This window comes from Corvus hawaiiensis, chromosome 1 (genome assembly GCF_020740725.1).
Source record: "Corvus hawaiiensis isolate bCorHaw1 chromosome 1, bCorHaw1.pri.cur, whole genome shotgun sequence".
In the NCBI taxonomy this organism is placed as follows: domain Eukaryota; kingdom Metazoa; phylum Chordata; class Aves; order Passeriformes; family Corvidae; genus Corvus; species Corvus hawaiiensis.
The window spans coordinates 63,434,792-63,443,296 of NC_063213.1; the positions used below are offsets into that span (position 1 = coordinate 63,434,792).

The 8,505-nt window shown below is 43.0% G+C and overlaps 1 protein-coding gene across 1 annotated transcript in view; it reads right to left on the reverse strand.

Moving 5' to 3' along the window:
• The window catches only part of RNF144B (ring finger protein 144B), a 93,914-nt gene extending 85,743 nt beyond the window's left edge, over positions 1 to 8,171 (reverse strand). Inside the window, exon 1 of the mRNA XM_048308139.1 lies at positions 8,014 to 8,171. The gene's annotated coding sequence lies outside the window, so the exon portion shown is untranslated. The remainder of the gene's footprint in view (positions 1 to 8,013) is intronic.
• Positions 8,172 to 8,505: the final 334 nt, after the last annotated feature.

Here is an 8,505-nt window from a genome sequence, read left to right on the forward strand (position 1 = left end):
AAACATATTTAAATCTTGAGCAAATGTTTTCTAAAATCCATGAGCACATGTAAATACCCTACTTTATACTAGGAAGATTTCAGAATGTATCTGTTGTTGTCATGTGAAAAGGACTGAAATATGAAAAGTCTGTTTAAAGGAACAATAAAATTTACAACTACAAGCTTCTCTTCTGCACAGAAAAAAAAGTTGAGCAGCCGTTCAAGATCAGTGTGAACTTAAGTCAGTGTCTTCCTCCACAAAGAATGGCTGAAGTCCTAAGAGTAAAATTTGGGAGAAGTCAAATTCTGCAGAACTGGCTCCAGCCTTCCCAGTAAATATCCAGCTACCTTTCCTTTTGCATAGTAGCATCTCTAATCACTCCTGCTCCAGCATCTTCATTCCTTTATACCATACCAAAGTTAATACGTGTCCTTGAATTTCATTCCCACTTGCAACAAGCAAAATTATCCACCTGACATTTTAACATGGGGAATTTTCTCTTACCTATTATATATAATTCCTGCAAGCCAGATCGTTTTATCTGGTAATTACCAAGGTGCAGTCTTTATTTTAAGCTCCAGTAAGAAAGAAATTTTTATCACTATGTCCACAGCTGCTAGTCAGGAATGATTAGTTTCACAGCTTTCAGACCTTGCCACATCATTTGAATGCACTATACAATAGCACATTTCAGAATGATGAGCCTCTTCAGCCAGTACATCCACTGGAAAGAGTGGTGAGTGATTCAGTCCTCTCAGCCTAAATGCACTCTCCCTTTTCATGGTTTTTCATAATCCTTATTGCATATGGATACCTCTTGGAATTATGTAACGTATGATGTCAGTGCAAATCTATCATGTTTCAAACTTTAAATAAAAGGCATCAATCAAAGTTTACTTGGAAAAATAATAAATGAAAAAGCAACATGGTGGAGAAATGTAGTGACAGAATCTACAATTACAAACTTCTAACCTTTCTATAATATTTAGATTAGGCTGCAGCTCAACAAAAACTTCAGAATGTTTCTTTTAATTCTTTAATTTCCCCTTCATGTAACAAAGAGTTGAGTCACACATTCAAAATTAGGTGTTAAACCATGTTTTCTCCAAAATAAGGATACTTCTATTAAAAGTGATATTTCAGATAAGTGTTACAAAATTTGTTTCCACTTAAAAGTATTGCAACAACATTTAAGTAAGACTTTGCCAATCCACTTCCATTCAATCATACTTGAATACCAAATTTCTGTATAATAAAAAGATAAGGCATTTTCCCTTTACATACATTAGTAATTTAAAATATGCCTTTCTAGGTTCTTATACTGCAAACAAACTTTACCAACATGCCTCCTTAAATATGCATTAACATAGAACAAGAACAAACCAAGACCTGACTTACAAAACAGTAAATCTGTCCTCTGCTAAACCCCTGGAGCTCTCTACAGGCTTCCTGCAACTCTCCTTGGTGTCCTAGGCCTTGGTGGAGCCCACCTCACACTAAGAGGAAGCCAGATGCAGAAACCAGTGAAGCCTCTGAAGTCCAGCCACCAGAGAGGAAAATATGAGCTTCCTATAATTAAATTGTCTCTCTTTCAGAATGTCATTGCTGGAATCCTTTCAAGACTTTAAAAGTCTTTCTCATCTCAAATTTGCATGTTTATTTATGTGTGTGCACATAAAATAGTTTCCCTAAAGCCTTCAGTTCTGTCATATCTGAATTTCCACTACAAAATCACCAGGACTGAAAGCTTATAGCTTTTAGCTACACAAAACAGCACTGTGGTTTCTTGTCTCTACTAAAAGCATGTGTTACACCTATATTTCCAATTCAGCAAGTCCTAGTAAAGAGGGGAATCAATTAAACTGTGCTTTATCCAATTTACATACAAATCCTGTATTAAAAACTTCAACTTGAGCTGGCAAAGTAAAAAAATATGACAAGCTATTGAACAAATTCAGGCTCCAGTTACGGTCAGGTAACTGCAGTAACAGCTCTGAAACAAATAAAGTTACCATGGTGTAAAGTCTGAAGTAGCTGGTAATAGAACTTGATCACCTGGCATTAACTCACTTCACTAAAGTTAAAGCCCTGCAAGGGTCAAACAATGAATAACTACATAATTTGTGAGAAGAAATGCCTAGAAACCCAGGATACGGAGGTGAAATGAGGATAAACACTTTGCTTCCATACTGAACTTCATGACTTTGTTAGTCTAAGCCAGGCTGTGGATATTGCTTTAATATGCTATGAATATTTTCTGTGTAAAATTACAGTAGTTTAAAAAGAAGGCATGGTTCATACAGAATTCACATGGAATTTTAAAGTAGATTGAATATTACAGCCAGATGTATAAACCCTTAAACAACTTCAGTTGGGATTTCTTTTTCCATATAATAAATGTAATTGTTGCAACTATGGACTGTGAACACTTGGATACTTTTTGTTTCTGCATCTAGTTTATGTATTTCATCATAAATACTAAGAGACTGAACCTGAAAAGTGTGCAAATTAGTCATAGCAGTAGTCTCTTCAAGGCTAAGAAGCTTTTGTAGAGTTGCACTTGTACCTTACATGTAGCAAAGCACACCTAAAGAAAAGGTATGAGAAAAACAACTTAAAACTGTCAAATTTACAGAGTACATGCTGACATTAATGTTATCTAAAATTAAAATGAAACCTCAGTTAGGCTTCAGAATATTGCTTGAAAGTATACAAAATGAAACCCCCACTAAATGCCACTATCCCGTTATGTTAGCCCTGGAGCACACTTGCATTCCGTAGCTTCCAGTCGAGAGGAACCACATGCAAGTCCCAAAGTAAACTTCAGTTAAAATTAAAAAGTTCACCTCTTTTGCATAAGATAAAGCAATTAACACTCATGCCTCGAGCCAGCAATCACCTCCTGTTCACCTGAAAGGCGAGGGTGGAGAAGCTTCGGGAGAAGGAGGGGAAAGGGCTCGGCTCCCTTGCAGGTGGCGGACGGTGCCCACGCGGGCCCTCCAGGGAAAATCGAGGCCCCGGCGCTGGGAGCGCAGCGCCTCCCGATGCCGGGGCGCGGCGGCCGCTCGGGACGGCCCCGGCACCCGCCCGCCGCTCCCTACCTGTGCCTGGCCGTGGGCTTCTCCTGGCCGCGGGGCGGGCGCGCTCCGGGGGCGGTATCCCGCGGGAGGGCGGCCGGGGAGCTGCTGCGAGTCCCCTGTCTGCGCTCGCCTCCTGCTGCCCTCGCAGCTCCTGTGCCCCGTCGCGCATCCGCCTCCCGGTCCGGGGACTGCCGGCGAGCGCAGGGACCGGGGGTGCTCCGGCCGCCGAGGCCGCTGCCGGCGGCGCTCCCGGGCGTGCAGCTGCAGGCAGCGCTGCCGCCGCCGCCTCCCACAAAGGGCAAATTCATTTTCCACGTCCCGAGCGCGGCGGCGGAAGGGCTCGGTGCCGGGTGGGTCTCACCGCTACCGGGCGGCTGCTGGGGGGAGGACCTCGCTCGGGAAAGAAAAGCTTCTCGTCTTCTGGAAAACGTCGCACTATATCATGTCAGGACGATAAGTTATTACCAAGATCACCTTAAATAATTAGAAAGCCACAGTGTTTTAATTTTTCTCATCCTTGGTTCTTTGGTGGTTTGTTTTTTTTTTTAAACAGAGGTTGCCAATACCTGTACACAATGTGTGTGGAAAACCACCAGTTCCACTGTGTAGCACAACTTGATGATGGGCTAGGTGCAAACTGTTCCTAGGGCAAAGTATATTAGTCCCAACAATGTTTTCCATTTACGAGGAGTTCAAAAATGTGTAATTGTAAATGAATTGTACAAAAACCTATAGACCTGTCAAGTAGAAATTTACAGACTCAAACCTTTAAGGCATAAATGAATGGACAGTGTTTCTTTTTCCAAAGTGTGAGTTACATAATATTTGCATAGCTCGCTGGCACATCCACGCACTCACTATTCATTGCAAGGTAGCAGGAGGCCGGTAACTGAGTGAGCATTCACCACGGGTCAGATTCTGTCCTTGCCATGCTTTGCTCTGGAACCATCCTGCGAAAACAGCTCAATAGTAAGAAGCGTGTGGGACACTAAGGCAAGAGCCCTTTTACACTCCTCTCCTTTGTGTCAACAGCAGAGTTTTATAGGGTTGTTGCCTGCGGGAGCTACATGTCATCTGTGCAGTTTCCAGGCTCCTCCCATAGAGATCTAAATATTTGATCTAGCACTAGATCTAAGTACTTCATTGAACACATAAAAGCTGTGCATCCTTTGACTGAACATAGAGTTGTAGTTGTTACCAACCACACACAAAACTGTAATTTTCAAACCCTGCAGTGTAAGATTTGACTTCATGGTAACTTGAAGGTAAACAGAAATCCCCACATGGAGCTCAGTCTGACAACACAGACACAGATGGAAAACGTGCCTTCATATACTACTTTGATTCATTGTCTACCTCTGATGTTTCTTAGTACTTTACAATTTTGTTGAATCTTGCACATACTTACCCCAAATCATGGCATAAAAAGGGATTTCTGAAGTATAGTGAAACTGTTTAGATTGATTAATATCAATTACACATTTCATGTTTGTGAGTATTTGTATTTACAGGGACAACTCCTTAAGCTTCTTAAGGGTCAGACATGACAAGCGTGGATGATGCAATAGCCTGCTAATCCTGAAACATTTAGATGGTGTATAAAAAAGGAAGTGAATGCAGGATGCTGGACCCCCTTAGGAAACACTGTGCAAATTGAGTGTTCTTATCAGTCAACAAATGCAAAATACCTTGCACGAAAATGCAGTTAACACTTGGAGATCCTCAGCTTGTGTTATTGATCACACCATAACTTAACTGCATACTACTCAAATAGTTTTCAAGTTCTCGTCTTTTAAATTGTATGAATTAACGCAATTATTGGTTCATATTTAGAGTCCTGCTTTCAGCAGCGATTAAATAACCCTTAGATTCAAAAGCTGTACACTGCCCCTAGTGTTAATAAAGATGTACTTGGCATATGCACAGAATTTTCTCAGAATTTCACAGGCCAGGCATTTTGACATTTCTAGGAAACATGTTGTCACATGACTGTTAAAAAAACCCTGAAGTGTGGACACACACACACACACACACACATATATTTATATGACTCATACAAGAACAGAAAGCAACAGTGCCTACATTACTAAAAAGTAGCATCCCATCATTTGTTGCTGTGGTATTTTACTCTATGGATAAAATTCCAAATGAGTGGTACTTAGTGTCTGATGCAGGGCACTTTCTCTGCAATTCACAGAAGACCTTTTCTGTAGTTCTGCCCACAGCAGAGTTGCTGGTTTCTGTGCTGACAGCGGGACACTGCAGTAACAGGTCACTTTGGAAATAAAATAAAGGCACCCTGGGGGACTTTGTATATCCTGGGAAGCCTACATTTCTGCTCCCAAAAGCTTCTCATACATTGCTTTGTGCTCTATACCGAAAGCCAATAAACATTGCTTGCTAATACAAGCTGCTCTGAACTAACTGAAAAGAGCTGGTTTTATTAATTAACAGCGGCTGGTGACCATGTTTAAAACTGCACTGCCTGGTGCACTTCAGCATAAAATACAACCTTGTAATGTATGCTCAAACATGCAGCTGCCCCTTTTTACAGCACCCTCAAACCAGTTTTCACCATTTAATGCTACTGAGCTATGATGTCTAAGAAACATACCCTTTGATGTCTAAAAGTGAGCCCCAGGTAGCTCCAGGATAACTATGTTTTATAGAACTGGTGTCTGCAGATGGAGCTAGCTGTCAAAAACTCAGTGTTCCCTATCATTAGGACTGTGATAGAAGAGGAGCAGCCTCTCTGTGATGGAATAAGGAGAGCAGGCTATAGGAAGCAGCTCTTAAGAACTGCTTACAATGACTTACTCCTTTCCAATTTGTCCTTCTTCCAGGACCAAGGCTTTTAGGTTTCATTTAGAACCTTTCGTTACACTGTCTGAACACCTTAGATAATGCTAATATTTTATGCTAATATGACTATCCCATCCAGGTCTTTCAAATCTCAGCTGAAATCATATAATTAAGTGAACTTCATCAGACTGAGAGAAGGCAGCAATATAGAAGTGTTGATACAGCAAAGTATCCCAAAGCAGTATACTGAGAATGAGCATTCTTACTTGTGGGATATGCCCAGCCACTGCCCTGGAGGGATATCTGCTGAGATAAAAAACTTTGCAATCGGCCAGCAGGACTCCCTGGAAAGGCAACTACTTTGGGTCATGGCGAGGAAAGGTAGACCCACAATCCTTTGGGAGACACTATGCAGATCGTTCTGTAACCCATTGGTCTGTCCCAGACCCTCTGTAATCCATTGGTCCCCTTGCTGATCCCCTGTATTCCTATAAAGGCAAGCTCCCTCGAACCCCTCGAGAGAGAGGTCTTCAGTAGCTCCTCCCTTCGCCGGAGGGGACCCACAATAAAGCTGCCTTCGTGCGGAACCAGCCACACGGGCCTTCTCATCTCTCTCTCTGGTCTGGTTTGGCCTAGAGGCTGCCTTGCAGAGCTGAGCTGAAACCACGAGCTGATATCACTAAAGAGCTGACAGCCTCTGCAAGGGCTCCTCTGCCAGCAGCTGAGAGGAAGACACTGGACCTCGGGAAGGCGATTCCTTTCGGGACCATCTCCCTGGACCGGTCATCTCTTCCTGGGTCACAGCCTCGGACCCCACCACCAGCTGTAATACTTACTCATAGTCAATATGGGAAGATAAACCAGTTTCAAACTATTTTCTTGTACTTAGCAATTTCCCTTTAAAACATATCTGATTTTTTTTTTTTTTTTTTTTTTTTTCAAATTGGTCCCCTCCTCCCAAATTCTAGCTTTGCAGATTTTTTCTGAAAAGTCTTCTTAATCTGTATGGTCTCAGCCTTATCTGGGAGATGCAACAACCAATTAGTAAATTGTTAACAGCATACTGAAACTACTCCATAAACTTGTCAATCAAAAAGATACTATGAAGGGCATAGAAGGTTTCAAAAAACACAATCAAGAGAGTTATAGCTGTTGAAGTTCTGCTGGAACAACCTGGGACAAAATGAAATTTACCTTCATTGAGTATATCCATTCCTAAAATACTGGATTCCATTTATGTTTAAGGGTCTGTCAGCTACTAGAGTGGTATGACTTCACTAAAAGGATCAATGAAACCATTATCTTCTATTTCTCCTCAAGATCAAGGTGCATCTAATGTGGTATGTAGAGAATATCTACATACGTAATTCAGTTAGGCGCATCATCTCCACTGGGTAAATATCTTTACAAAATGATGATCTAATTTATCATCACAACCTGCAGCACAGCCTTTGGATGTCTTCTGTCACAATTCTGAATTAATCCAAACCTATTCATCTTATGGGAAGTAGTTTGTTGTCTTCAAACATCTGTCTTGTGCCATTTGTGTAGCCCATGGCTCCATGATATTTTTGTCTCCTTATTGTGTGCTAACAATAAGCTTGTCTAATTACGTATTGTTGGTAAATAATTTACATTTTCCCTTTTAAAACGACTGCCATCTGTGATTGCACCAGCTTTAAAAAAGCTTTAAAATAAGGAATCAGCATCTCTCTTGCCTAAATTGGGCGGTGACTAATATACACTCCCCAGATTTTCCTTTTGTACACAGTATATAAATCGTAGTCTTTCCTAGTACCTTTATCCTACACATTGCCCAGAGCAGCTGTGGATGCCCCATCCCTGGAAGTGTTCCACACCAGGTTGGATGGGGGTCTCAGCAACCTGGACTAGTGGAAGGTGTCTCTCCCCACAGCAGGGGGATTAGAACCAGATGACTTTTAAGGTCCCTTCCAACCCAAACCGTTCTATGTTTCTAAATATTTTGTAGTAGTTGTGTTACATGTATTTCCTGGGTTTACTACCACTTCTATGGGACTATGCTTTACATGCATCTAAGATGAACAATTCACAGGAGTGTGACACTCTTCTCATTTCCTCTCTTTTACTATCCCTTTACCTGGTCCCTCCCAAAGTAAGAGCCACATACCTACAGCTTGTCACACTAGCCAAGAAGCTGCTCTTGGGACAACACGGCTTTGAGACAAGTCACCGGCACTGGCTAGTTCGGGCTGCTTTCCTTCTCCAACACACCGTGTGTGTACCCCTGCTGAAGGCACGTGGAGACCAGCCTGGCCTCCTCTCAGGCTCCAAGACTAAGTCTTAAACTTCAAAATTAAACTCAGGCCACAGCGCGGGGACTGGGAGTGGCCCTCGGCTCATTCCGGGGTCGCCCGTGACCCTACATTTTGCAGGAGCAAGGAGGCGACCTCACTCCTCCGCCGTTCCCCCCCGTTGGCCGCAACCCCCGTCCAGCCGCGCCCCGAGCGAGACGCGCCCGTTGCAGCCGCGCGGGACCGCCCGGCGCCGCATCCCGTCCGCGCCGCGGCCGCACGGATGCGCGCCCAGATCCGACACAAGGAATCGCGGCAAGGAACAGGCGCTTTAGACCAGCCCCCGCGGGGAGGAGCCGCGCTGGAGT